Below are 13,343 nucleotides of genomic sequence, written 5' to 3' on the forward strand. Positions count from 1 at the left end.
ATTCGCACTGAGTCTCACAGCTAATACCCACATTACAAATGTATCACGAGCAGCCTCCAAAAACAGAAATAATTTAGCCCCAATTCTAGAAAACTAATGAAAATTAATCATCGTTTTCAGGTCCAACTACACGCAGATTGATTGTAATACAGAATGTTACTCGTTAATTATAATATAGGTGATGAACGGCAGGGTTATCAGACATCCACAGAGAGCATGGAATTGCTGACATCCACTGAGTAGGCCGACGAACCTTTAACAATTCAGCACCGTCTGTGTAAATAATTGATATCAGTTAAAGTAGAGTGTAGACAGGAATATAAATAAACTCCTCATATAACCTTGGTGAGAAGGATGAAGGAACTAAATCACAGAGCGGGGAGTAGGGAAAATCAACCCAGGAAGGTACTTCCTTGAAGAGCATAACTCTTGACCATTTTCACTGCAGAGCACCTAATCGCAAACATCGCAACCAAAACCTTGGGCTCCGTGTAATTGCAGCTGTCTTCGGGATGTTTTGGAACCCACAGTTTCCCTCTCACACAGGTAGTTGTTCTGCAAGCATTCACAAACACCGTTAATATGTTTTCAGCGGCGATAGTACTTGTGTCGTGTCGATAATACAGTATATTGAAATGTGAATTTGGACAAAGTTAATGAAACAGTTCTTGAGAGAAGAAATTTTAATTTTGGATGTTCTTGACCCGTTGCCATTTTCAGATAGGATGTTTACCAGCACTGACCAAATAGTGCAAATCATATGCTATTCCAGTACATATAGATAGGCTAATGAATTCTGATGGACTGACTATGCCTCCTTGTTTGGCTGCCTAGATGCAAGGGTGCTAAAACTCTTGGGTATTATTCAGACTTTTACAATGTTTATAAAATTGTTGAAAAATAACCAGTAACTATACAGTTTCTCAAAAACTCACAAAAAATATGTTCGTAGAGGGAACTAAACATCACTCCCTGAGACCCAATGGTTACATTTGAAAAATGTGTAAATTACTTTAATTACCTGCTCCTGTTACTATACCAGGTGCCTGCTTTGCGCTAAAACTTGGTGACACAATCTATGGAATGGATGACATATTTGTAAAAAAACTTAAAGTAAAACAACATGGCTGCCACAAGCCAATCATTTTTCAGCATTTCCATGTAATATGCAACGTACTCTAATTCTCTGTTTCGTCAGTCATTCTCAGGCTTTGGGTGCCGATGCTTGGGACCACACTTGATCATTGTGCCCTGATTGAAATTAACATTTTTTTTAAATGAACAACATTTGGGTCCATGAAATTTGGCATGGCCTGTATTAAATTAATTTCTACTAATCAAGGTGCTTAGCAACGACTCTAGTGGTTGATTAGTAGAATCAGGTGTGTTCCTGCATGGTTGAAGCAAAAGCCGACACTCACGCTGGCCCTTTCTGCATAAGATTAGCGACCCCTGCTCTAAAACATGAAAGCACCTAATCAAGAAAAATTAACAGCTTGTTAAAATTCTGGGATTGCAATTGTAGTTGGAACGAAAACCAGGGGCCTCCAGGACTGAGTTTGAGAACCACTGTCTTAACTGAATAAAGGTAATTATATGAATATTCTAAGTGGCAGATGCAGCACAGGTGTGACAAGAGCAACAGGAATATAGGTACAGAACTTAGGTTATCTACAAGAGGTGCTGGGTGACTCATCCTGCTAAGACACTGGATTTTATGTGCACTGACGTATCCAATGATATGGCATTGAATCCTGACCATGCCAGGCTTATTGTGACTTGCTGTACCTTAGGGCAGAATCTAATTGGCTGCAGAGCTGGGACAGGGAGGGTCTGAGCCTTTGGGGGTTGTCCTCTTCTCACTTCGAACCTGCAACTGCTCACAGAAATTGGGCATCTACTTGTGCCAGGTGCACAAGAAGGGTATTTCTCCCACATAATGCCTAGCTCATGCAGCTAGTAGACTGTGGAGGGAACCGATAAGATGGCTGCATATTGCAGAACTGACAAATAACACAAGTAAAAATGATGAAGAAATATGCGTATAAATTGGTTTGAAATTGTCCTTAAGTGCCTGCTTCATGCTTCAGTGCATACGGGCTAATACATTCTTATCCGAGACAACCGAATCATGAAAATATGCTCTTGGCCGCAGATAACACTGTGGTGATATTTTGTTTTGTAGGGGGAAGTCAAGCCTGAACGCTTTAGAAGTTATTTTATTTTATTTTTATTTTTTTAAGATGACAACACTGCCTTGTGTTGTCATCTTAATGAGCATGAGCCTAGCCCATGTCTAGACAGTAATTTTAGATGCCTTTTAGGGGGAAAAATCTGAATCAACAGTTTTGCCAAAAACAATATATGACTCCTACACATTCTAATGTACACATTTATTGCCAACTGAACCACATTAATTGCCTGTACCCAATACAAAGGCCAGAGATATCTGACAAAATGAGTCGGTGCCAAGATTTTATTCTCCTGGTAATTTAATGTTGGACTGTCGGATAAATTAGTTTGAATGAGATGTATGGTTTTCATGCAAACAAAATGGAAGAAACAAGCCGCTTTGTTATAGTTAAGGCCCGCTTTGATGTGTCTGTCATGAATTGAAGTGCGAGTGATTGAAGGTCCTCTCACTTAAGCACACTTGCGCTCAGACGGCAAGTTGAAAGTTGCCTCAGCGTATTGCAGCTAGAGCTAATTTATCACTGTTGTGGGGCTCCTCCTTCAAACGGACACCACACAAATCTCTAGAGAAAGCACACAGCTTATTCACTGTGTTTGATAGATATGAAACAGAACGTGCTCCTAGAAAGGTGCTGTAGAGTTAGTGCACTGTAGAATCATAAATTCATAATTTTTCACCAGTTCCACCACCAAACCATATTGTCCTGTGACACTGTTGAACATTTTGGTGATGTGTTGTGTCTGACCGCTTGGCTCTTTACTCCATCTGGAAACGGGCACCAGTAGACACAGAACCTTTCTGCCAACCACCCAGCGTGGGCATCTTGCTACGAGGCTGCCCCGTATAACACTGTTAAAGCTGGGCACACATCACTGGGCAGAGGCTCCTCCCTCTTTCACGCAGTTGTCTTTCTGGTCCCCTCTGTGCCTTCATTTCAAGTATAAGGCCACAAATGCACCTGGCTCAGCATGGTGCCTCCATGTCATCTGGTGGTAAATAGGAGACTAAAAGCTTGCCCCTTACACAGACCAAATTATATTGCCATATATTGAAAAACATATCGTAATTGAAAAATAATTTTGAATATATGCAGACATTTTACATAAATTTTCAATACATACCATCATACATCATATTTGCTTTATAAAACGTTCGTCATAATCATATATATCCCATATTCTGATACATACAAGGGACAATAATTGCAATATATTTTGCAATACATATTTATGTATTGTCTAAAACATTTTTATCAGTAAACATGAGTTGGAACCGGGTGTTATGGTCAGATGGGGCAAAATTTGAGCTTCTTGGACATGCACGCGAGTGGTTGGTTTGGAACTGGATGAAGAATGCTAATGTTGAAAAGGGTGTCATACCTATAGTGAAATATGGAGGTGGATGATTCAGCAACATCAAACATATAATCACTTACTCAGCTACTCATCTATACTAGTGATTTTTAATCATTAAAATTTTAAATGCACTGCATATGATTTAGAATGTATATACATTTGTTGTGCTTGTACATCTATTTATATCCATATAAGAAAGCCTGATATATATTATGGTCTCTGTTCCCATCATTGGCAATGGTTCAACATATATACCATGAAACGGAGGTTTGTCACTTCCGTATTCTACGGTAATATACGTGAATGCTTTCTTTCTTTATTCAACTTTGTTGAGGAGGTGGTTGGACACTCTGGACCAGAGCAACTGTAAATGTCTTAGAGGTAGTCATGCTAAAAGATAATGTTGCTTGAGATTTTTTACTTCATTTTTTAAGAGGCTAATTTAAGGAATGGACACTCAAGAAGCCACTTCTGGTAAATGGAGTATTGAGTGATTTCTGCTCTTTTTAATCAAATGCTCGGTATTGTGAAGGTCAAGAATAGCCCAGAATCTCTTGAGTCCCCAGCACAATGAATAGAGTATTAAGAAACTATGATAACGCCTCTCAAGTAGCAATTGTGCTTTTTTTGTTCTGATCTGCACCCAAGCCTGACAGAACGTGTTATTTAAAATAAAACCCCTGCCACTGGATCATAAATAAATGACTGTTTCTGATATTCAGTTATCCTTCTGTACTATCCTGATCTTGCTGTGACTCACAGTGAATATCCATAGGTTTATGATGGGGTTGTTTTGTATCTATTTCTATCTTTTGTGAGTTATGGCCCCCAAACTATAACGCTAATGAAAGCTCATATTCAAAAATAAGTAAATCCATTATAAATACCGACATATATGGCAATGAGAAAACCAGTAGGAAATATGAAAACTATAAAAATTCATTTCTTTTCTTAAATAATTATACACATAATTGGCACATTTTCAATTAAATTACTTAATGCGTAATATCATTTCAGACTTGCAAATTCCTAGCAAATTCCTACAATTTGAGGTACAAGCACAAGGCATAGCTTGCAATGGCATTGTCACCAAAACAATAAATAAAACATTTTAAATGGGAAAAAAAAACTTAAGAAAATGCATTTTTTATGTTTGTGTTTTTCCTGTCCCTGGAGTGGAACTGTTTAGGGTTATTTTTTCAGTGGCATTTATCAAGTGCTGTCTTTTATGCACATGGAATATGAAACAACTGTTTTGCGCCCTGCAGGAAACTCCACAGACTTCCACAGAATCTTTCACTGCCATCACCAAACTTTATTATCCTGTCACGAAATCGACGCACGAATACACAGCTTGGAGAGAGCCAGGTGGCCGGAGGGCGCCAGCGCACAATGAAACCAACTCACAACATAGCCAGCAGAGGGCTCAGGGTCAACGTTACGTGGCTGCCTTCAAATGAGCATGTGGCCATGAAATGCTCGGATGAATCTGAAAGAGGCACAAGACACACTTAATTTGGCTTCATTGCCAAGATGAAGCAAAAGGCCAGGAAACCGTGTGGGCAGCCTGTGTAAAAGTGTGTGTAAAGCCTGAGTAAAAGTGTGTGTAAAGCCTGAGTAAAAGTGTGTGTAAAGCCTGTGTAAAGCGTGTGGACAGCCTGTGTAAAAGTGTGTGTAAAGTCTGTGTAAAGCGTGTGGGCAGCCTGAGTAAAAGTGTGTGTAAAGCCTGAGTAAAAGTGTGTGTAAAGCCTGTGTAAAGCGTGTGGACAGCCTGTGTAAAAGTGTGTGTAAAGCCTGTGTAAAGCGTGTGGGCAGCCTGTGTAAAAGTGTGTGTAAAGCCTGAGTAAAAGTGTGTGTAAAGCCTGTGTAAAGCATGTGGACAGCCTGTGTAAAAGTGTGTGTAAAGCGTTTGGACCACCTGTGTAAAAGTGTGTGGAAGGCCTGTGTAAAAGTGTGTGGAAGGCCTGTGTAAAGTGTGTGGAAAGCCTGTGTAAAAGTGTGTGGAAGGCCTGTGTAAAGTGTGTGGAAAGCCTGTGTAAAAGTGTGTGGAAGGCCTGTGTAAAGCGTTTGGACCGCCTGTGTAAAAGTGTGTGGAAGGCCTGTGTAAAAGTGTGTGGAAGGCCTGTGTAAAAGTGTGTGGAAGGTCTGTGTAAAAGTGTGTGGAAGGCCTGTGTAAAAGTGTGTGGAGATGCATACCCAGCTCAGTCGAGGCTGGGTTAAACGAGGCGAGGATGGCTGAGAGGGAAGCCGTGACTCACCTGGTTGAGAAGCCGCACGTTGGAAAGGCCGCGCGGAGCACGAGCCTTTATATAAGCCCTCCCTCTGAGCCAGGGAGCCAGCAGCAAGCGGCATAACAGTCCAGGGAGCTTCTCTTTGGATGTGATGAATGGGATGCTTATGGCAATATTGCGCAACGGTACAGTAAAATACTTGCAGTGGCGCTGCTGCATTTCATTTTCAGATTCAAGGGAAATTGCAAATATTTTGCTTGCAGTCTTCTAACAAATGCACCAGTTGGGTGGCCCTTTCCTGTACTTCAATTATTGCATCGTCTGAACCCAACCGCAGATGGACACAGGTTGAATTGCTGGGAAACCGTTTTATGTGATTCAGTTGTACGGTTACACAGACAAGATGCTTGCTGGCTTTTGAAATAAACAACCAGTTGATTGATTTCTCTAATTTCCCCTTTCTCTGTCTTTCAGCCATTGCCCTTGCACAAAGCCTTTGGAAATAAATTTAAGACGTTTATATCCTGCCGTCAAGAATCGTGGTTGTGTGAGCTGGAAAGAAATCACGGTGACAAAACTAGTTTGCTGAGAGAAGGTAGGGAGAGGCCATGGTACCAAAAAAAGGATTTCTCAGAAATAGAGCATTGTACAATCCTGGTGGAAATTCTATCTTAGTTCCAGCCTGGTTTTAAACTGGTCCAGCTGGTTTGGAAATGGGTCAAGCTGGCAACAAGATGGTTGAGATAGCAACCATGCCGGTAAGCTGATGGGCAAGTTTGGTACAGACAATTAAGACCATCACCAAATTCCAGGTGGTATCGAGCTGATGCAGAAGCTGGTTCATGCTTTATTCCATCACTCAAGTTCCAGCTGGAATTTCTACCAAGAAACCCTACACAAAATGTCCACCCTTCTACTAGAATGCAGGGAACCTGGATCCACGCCTGAGGATTCTTCTCCTTCAAATGCCTGAAGAATCTGGCTGCCTCTCGCTGGCAGCTCTCCGTCTGTCCCAGCCAGGTTTTTCTCCCCATCCGCACCTTTGTGTCTGTGTCTCTCTTGGCTGGCTTCTCATTCACATCAAAACAGAACGACCCCTTCCAGCTAATCTAGGCTGCGGTGCCCGAGTGTTCCCTTCCCAGCCCAACCTTCTCCCCGGTTTCTTCTCTCCTCTTTCCCTTTTTCAGGTTTCTTTGTATTTAAATGTGTTTAAACCACCACCCCACCCCCCCCTCCCCACCAGTGGCCACAGATCCAGTGATTTAGCTCTCTCAATCCTGTTATAACAAGATTTGCTTACCCCCTCTTCTGCACCTTTGCTGAAATTCTGTGTATTCTTTACAATATGCAGAACATGCAAGTTTTTTTCAGAATACCTGACTGGTCATAGGGTTTGAAATGTTTCACATCTTTAGGTCATACATTGCTTTAGGACTTTTGTCAACGGTAAGGTTATTTGCTCCTTTACATTTGGTAAGTCGTATTTGGAATTCTCATGCTACGCGGTGTGCTTGTATCCTCTGAGTTTCCTTTCGCTGCCATTGTACAGCCCCAGAATGCACAACTAACCATCCCTAAAAACAAAACAAAAAACCCATTCCTCTGTTTCCAGCGACAGACCAACTCACCGCATGGAGACGGAAATGACACCAACACAATCGTGCCTCGCTGCCAGATCGGTCATTTCCACTCCATCTGCCCGATAATGACAAAACACCAGGAGCTATGCCTCACGCAATGCGTAGCATGTTTATTAAGAGCCGGCCAGGCTGCTGTCTGCGAGTGAAGCCCTCCATTGTGGCTCTCATCAAAGCGTGAGCACACAGCTGTGTTATTAGATGGCCGATGGAGTTTAGGTTCCTCAAAATAGAGCCGTAATGAAGGCTGAAACCAATAATTAAGAAGAACACAGCATTCAGAATGCCTGTCCGTATAGATCGAGCGTGGATGCAATTACTTCCATGGCCTTTGGTGAGCAACAGCAGCGAGAGTTTTTGGCAGCAGAAGGAGGGCAATCCTACACTGCTTTCAACATTCGTAATATGACTGGGGGCAAACAGGAAATGAGGTCATTATGATGTCTCCTGTGTTTAACCTTTCATACAAACATATAACACGATCAGACAAAATACGTCTTTCATATTGCTCTGTCAGAACAATTTTTTGCTTGTATCTCAATATGAATCGCATGGTTTTCAGTTAAATCAGTGTTATGTTGTGTGCTGCACGTTTTAAATATCGGGGCTCGGATGTGTCATTTACTCAAACCCGTTCTGGTGTTATCCTGTCTGAATAAGCTAAAAAACAAATACATACGCAGGGTGGACAGGCAACTCTTAAAAAAAATAAAATTCTGCATAGCCTAATTATATAGATAAAATCCTGCAATTTCCATTTTGTAATCTACATGTTTCATGTGCAAATGTACATTATGGCTGAGTTATTGGCAGGCTTCTTTCTTCATTTCTGTTGATGAGAACGAATATGACAGGAATACCATAGGAAATGATTTGCCAAAGATTAAACTAAATACCACTGACCATGTTTGTTAGTCCACTTGAAAAATATTTCTGCTATTTTTATGAAATTCTTTCGGAAAAGGTTCTGCACACATTAAAAATGACATTTTTATTGATCGATACAGCTTCCAAGTCCAGGCCTTGTGACTCATGATTAATGTCACACCAATAATCTCTGTTTTGCAGAATGCACAGATAAAAGGGCCTGTCAAAAGACAGATTTCCCGTTTTAGATATTTGTATTCATTTGTATTTGTTTTTTGCTCAAATGTGGCCTTGGAATGTCTTGGCTGAGTCATTCTAGACTTTGGTGATTATTATGCTGTACCTAGGTTAGTCAATAAGGGACACAAAAACAGAAAAGAGAAATCATTTTGACTACTTCCCTAAAAACCTTTTTTTTGGGATCTGAGTGTGTAATATTGCATTATTTGTACACATGGTCATTAATTACATACAAGCCAGGCAAAGAGACATGGGATATGCTTAAACTTATAATCAATTGTGTTTTTCAAATGTAAAAAATAATTGTTTATGTGCCATGCACAAAGTACGCAGTTTTTTAGATGATAGGGGTGAGTTCTCTCCCTCTTTGTGACTCATTCACTGCTATTGATATATGACCTTTTTTCTTGGCACATAGCATTAAAGAGATGGATTGTGGACAATGGCCCTGAAATGGACTGGTGTCCCGTTGAGAACAGACATATCGAGCTACTTCAAGTCTGTTTACCCAACTCTATTGTTTGAAAGTTGCACACAAAAAAACAAAAAAACAGGGTGGTAACCGTAACAACACGAGTGTATTGTTTATCATTCCGCACCAGTTACAGGTGAAATCAGAATGAGAGGAGGCGCATTCCTCGAGCCGCGAAGGAAGCCGTTGTTTTTCCACTTGTGTGTGAGGACTCCCACGCCTGGGTGACCTTCAGCCATTCTCCGCCTCATTCGGCCCGACAGCTTTCACAGAGCGAGTCGATATCACCCGTCAGGGGGGAGGGCCGCTGCCTCAGGAGCCGCAACCGAGCCCCCCAAAGAGCTGTCCCCCGTCACAGCGAAACCGCACCTGACCTGCAGTCGAGTGGAGTCAACACGGTGGCTGGGCTGCATCGGTATTTTCACCCCTCCCTTTAGAAGAGGCGATCTGAAGTCATCGAGCAGTCATCTGACTCAATTTAAATTCTCAGTCAACTGGGAAAGATGTCAGTGATCGGTCGAATCGAAGGGCTATAGAGTATGACGGCAACCTCCTGGACAGAGAAAGGTTGCCAGGCATGACTTCATTCCCAACTGACTAAAAAAATAAAAATAAACTGGCAGAAGCTTAGCTGATTTTGCTTCCTGCTACTCATTGAGACTCATTAGTTATATTAGTTAAATTTAAGAGTTCAAGTGGCTAAGAAGAAAGATAACTGGCAATTCACTGTGCTGTAGAAAGCTTGTTTTAAAAAAATATTTGATTAATGGCTTTTTAGACACCCTTCAATCTTCATTTTCAAAGCTATGTAACAAACGTCTCCCTTTGCAATTAGAATTTTGGCCTAAGCACCCATCATTTTCTACAAGATAAAGGCACAAACCTTTTCTATGGTAATATGTCTCTCGAGGAGCAAGTGTCAAAAATTGCTGCTGTATATTTCCTTGAATAGTTTCATTTTTTAAAATGCTACTTTGCATTGATATAACGACTCCCTTCTCTTGGAGTGGTTCTCATAGGTGCCAACCTCTCCCTGCTTAGTGCACTTGTCACCATTTCCAGCATCACTTGTAAGTCATTGCCACGGCGTCTCGGGGCGGCCCCTGTCTTGCGAATGCGGCCTGGCATTGCGGTCCCTGGCGTAACGTGATCCGCTGCATAATTGACTCTGGAGTCAGTCAGCTGCTCAGCGGTATCCGCGGGTTTTATCCACATCGGCCGCGACTGCTTCAACACGAGCGGAATTGTACCAACAAATGCCCGGGTCCCCCGAGGGACGCGGTTCAAGAGGTTTTGTGTTTCAATTCCTGAATGAGAGGAGGGCGGTGCTGGGCTGAATGAAACCAACGCCCCCCCGTCGAGGTGGAACGTGCGGGCCAGAGTTATCTGGCAGCGGATCTGTGCAGGGTTCAGCAGTAATTCAAACCCCTCGTTGAAATATGTATTTGCACGTGCGTATGTCATACGTAATAGAGGTCGCTCACCTCTTTTTCATAGGGTTTATACCTCCGTGCCGTTTCAAAATAATTTTCACACTGTGGTAGCTCCCCATTATTTTCTTATATATTTAATCCATAAACGTTTCGAGTCCTCGTGTGCTCTTAGTCAGATGTACAAAAGGAAGAGACTGCGTAGGCTCGAAATGTACAATGTATTACGGAATAAATATATATTTTTTTTAAGAATCGGGAGCTGCCACAGTGTGCAGGTTATTTTTAAACTGCATGATTACCTTTTTTGACACTTGCACCTGGAAACTGCCTGCGCTTGCGTGCGCTGAATTACTTGCACCCCTGTGCCCCCTGCAAAGCCGCCCACCATCTCCACCAGGTTCATTTATGCTCGTGGATGTATTTATTTGGGAGTCCCTTTGTATTTTCAGTTTGAAACAAAATCCATTTTGTTGAACGTCTCCGTCCGCGACCCCCTCCACGCTCGATCGTTCAGCAGGATCTTTGCTGTAATAAAAACCCCATTGATTCATGATCAGCATGCCACAGACTCACCAGCTCCTGGGCCACCGCCGTGGCCCTCGGGGTGTCGGTCGCCGTGGAGACCATGCCACCAACTGTTCCGGTATTGAGCCCGAAGGGAACGAGAAGAGGCTAAAGTTTTTAATTTGCTTGCGGGGACTCTGTGCCTCACACACACACACACACTCACACACACATAACCACACACACACACACATTCCTCGCCACCTGAGCAAACACCTTCCCACTCGCCGGCGGGCCAGGCTGTCTGCAAACAGCTGGAGATGACCACCTGGAGACACCGGCCAGACAGCTGCTCCCAAATTAAAGTCGCGCTCTCTCTGCCCTGCTGCCTAAGCTCAAATCTCTGCAAGGCAGATGACACATACCCTGATGCACACGTACGAACGGCTGATCACAGCGAATTAACTAGTGTCCCTGGAGGTCTAGCATCCATGTTTTCACTCCAACCCAAACAAACCACATCTCATTCAACAGCTAGAGATCTCATTGAGCAGCTAATTAGTAGAATAAGGTGTGTCACATTAGGATTGAAATTAAAACCTACAGGATGGCAGATCTCCAGGAACAGAGCTGGGCAGCCCTGAGCAGGTGTCAATCAGACTTGGGTCAAATAATGATTTGCAATACTTTAAATTATTGAGGGATGGGCACAGTTAAATTAAAATGCATTCTGTTACAAAAAAAATCTCCCATGTATCCATGAACTTCAATCAAATGGCTAGAGGCTGAGCTACATCTTCCAATGGGTTGTTTTCACTGATGTCACAATTTTATGTAAACAAAGGTTCCACCATTTTCCTTTCTTCCAGCTTCCCCATCGCCATAATAGTAACGTGAGGTTAAGGGGCAACAGTTGGAGGCCCCCTACAGCATGTGGTGAGAGACCAGCATGAAACGTAAAGCAGGGGATACTGTAGGGGCAATATTATGTGCTAGAATGGTTGATATTTGCCCAGACGGGAAAAGTGTCAGCAAGGGACACACATGTTTTGCCTGAATTGTGAGCAACTCAGTGGAACGACATGAGAGGGTCTTGTCGGCCACCAGACGTGGGACAGTTGTATTCTTTTGACATATATGAATCAATGTCGTTTGTCCAAGTGTTTGTCCTCCTCCATCTTGAGTACTAGAAAAATTTGTACCTATATATTGAATGAAGACCAAATTGTTTTCTTACCAAACAGTGGTTCTTGTGGGTGTGCGTGTATGACTGCACAGCTGGAAACTCTGTTTCTTTTTGCTAAAGGTGATGGCAGCCTCACATTACTTTGTACACCCAATAAATATTCCCCTACCAGTAAGATTTGGCTTATTCGACTGGTGGCAGCAGAGGGATATTTAAAGTTAAAATGATGGAGTTCGCCGGTTCTGCACAACCAAATCCGATGATCCACCCCTGGCCATGAACAACCCCAAAGCTCCCATGAACAACTCCAACGGCCTGTTTTATGCCTTAGGCTTTTACTGCCACAGGGTGAGATTGGTCTGACTCGTCTGAACAATTTTAAATGGCTGCTGAGGTCAATAATTGGAATGACAACCTCAAGTTACAGTTTATGTTTTCCGGCACAGCTTGTGACATTTAAGGTGGGCACAGTCTCAGTGAGAGAGACAGCTCTCCTAAGTTAAAGGAGACTGAAGGGACATATTTTGAGCCAAGTGAAAGTAAAGATTTGATTAGAGCCAGCTTCATCATCTAAGGAGACAGCCTGAGTTTGGCAATGCTTTGAGGTGGCTGGTCACAAAAGCCTATCCTGATCTGGCTGCTCAAGGCCTATTAGCATGTACTCATGTTATTGTGTGTCTTGGGTAGGGTTGGGTACCAAAACCCAGCGTCACTATGCCACCGGTTCCCAGACGACCAGAACCTACCGAACCGAATCGCAACACAGATTTTGTTGTCTCATTTTGCTGATGCATGCCTTCACTAGCTAAAGTTAAATGAATAAAAACATTTTAATTGTTCAATTTCTTTGCAATAAAAAATGGTGGTGGTGTAGTTACCACCCACTTAACGCTTTTATTTGCACTTTTGTTGTCAGTGTCTTATGAACTCATCTCCAATTTTTTTTTTTCTTTTGCATTAACTACATAATTGAATGATGTAATGAGGTAGAATGCACATCTACTCCCTCGGATAGCTGATGGCCTTGAAAGTTTGACACATGCTAAATGGTTTTCTACTTGTACCTTGCCAATAGTTACTGTCGCCCTTAAACACAAAACTAAAACTGCTTTTTATAATTAATACTTATGAATTTTGTGAATTTAATGCCTTTTGGCTAAGGCGATTCCACAGGTTAATGGATCTTCTAGTGCACATACACAATCCCTTTGGGGATTAATAAAG

This window comes from Anguilla anguilla, chromosome 11 (assembly GCF_013347855.1).
Source record: "Anguilla anguilla isolate fAngAng1 chromosome 11, fAngAng1.pri, whole genome shotgun sequence".
Lineage (NCBI taxonomy): Eukaryota > Metazoa > Chordata > Actinopteri > Anguilliformes > Anguillidae > Anguilla > Anguilla anguilla.